This window comes from Tenrec ecaudatus, chromosome 1 (assembly GCF_050624435.1).
Source record: "Tenrec ecaudatus isolate mTenEca1 chromosome 1, mTenEca1.hap1, whole genome shotgun sequence".
Taxonomy (NCBI): Eukaryota; Metazoa; Chordata; class Mammalia; order Afrosoricida; family Tenrecidae; genus Tenrec; species Tenrec ecaudatus.
In genome coordinates, this window is record NC_134530.1 from 305,985,601 (window position 1) to 305,987,051 (window position 1,451).

The 1,451-nt window shown below is 42.4% G+C and overlaps 1 pseudogene; it reads left to right on the forward strand.

Annotated features, from left to right (window-relative positions):
* The first annotated feature begins 204 nt into the window (after nucleotides 1-204).
* LOC142427445 (large ribosomal subunit protein eL27-like) lies at nucleotides 205-616 on the forward strand (annotated as a pseudogene).
* Nucleotides 617-1,451: the final 835 nt, after the last annotated feature.

Consider the following 1,451-nt stretch of genomic DNA (forward strand, 5'->3'; position numbering starts at 1 on the left):
CTAATGAAGTAAATATTTGGCAGCATGTGAATGTTCATTCCACAGGGCATCTTTTTCCTCTATGCTTTCTCTGATGAAGTCATTTGAATCGGAATCTCTTACTTGCTCTGAGAATCTCGGGAAAGCTATCTACTTGAGAATAGCATATGTTTTTAAGAACTTTTTATTCCTTTTCTGTTGTCTGCCTGAAAGCCTATTGTCAAAATGGGCAACTTCATGAAATCCGGGAAGGTGGTGCTGGTCCTGGCAGGATGCTATTCGGGACACAAAGCCATCATTGTGAAGAACATTGATGATGGCACCTCGGACCGCCCCTACAATCACGCCCTGGTGGCTGGAATTGACCAATATCCCCACAAAGTGACAGCTGCCATGGGCAAGAAAAAGTTGCCACGAGGTCAAAGATCAAGTCTTTTGTGAAGGTGTATAACTATAATTAGCTCATGCCCACGAGGTACTCTGTAGACATTCCCTTGGACAAAGCTATCATCAACAAGGATGTCTTCAGAGACCCTGCTCTTAAACGCAAGGCCCGTTGGGAGGTCAAGGTCAAATTTGAGGAGAGGTACAAGACAGGCAAAAACAAGTGGTTCTTCCAGAAGCTGAGATTCTAGATCTTGAGTCAAAATCATTACCCCCCCCCCCCACAACACACACACAAAGAACTTTTTATTCAGCAACATGGTGAGAGATCTCTATCTAGAGATCTATTAAAGAGGACTCGGGGCAAATAGGTACTCAAGAGAAATCCTTTGGAGTTTTGGAGCGTCACTGATGTTCTTATGTTCTTTTCAAGACACTCAATCACCAAATTAAAGGTCATGCAGAGATTCTGTGTTTATTTTGGGAAAGGAAACATGCATGAGGGGTATCCCCTAAACCAGGATTTTCCCTCCAAAGTTATGTATTTAAATATTTTTACCAAACAACCTTATCATCTTCAAAGTATTCTCCATTACACTTGCTATCTTTGTCTAATCTGCAATTCCATGCTTGGAAACATTTTTCAAACTCATCCAACAGGGAAAGGGCCCCAAACAAATCATCACGGGTCTGGTAGGTGCAATTGTACAGCAATAATAAGTAAAGATTATAGTAAAGTCATAGAGAGCGTGAGAGATAGAAGAGAGATTGAAATAATGGAGTCAGACACAATTCATGGTAGCATACTTACCTCAGCCCCACTTTGTGGTCCATGTGGAAAGAGACAGAGATTTATTGCTAACCAAGGCTTTTATATTCTTTGGGGATGTGCAAGTCCCCTAATTACAGGTAAGGACATACATCACAGGAAGGAGTTGCACTGTAGCTTATACAGCCATGAGAGGGGGGACAATCTAGGGATATACACACAGTAGGAAGGGGAGGGATTAGGCGATACATGTGACAAGGGCAGATCCTAGATTCAGAATGGCAGCCTAACTTTGGATATCACTGAGCCAGTTTGGCCT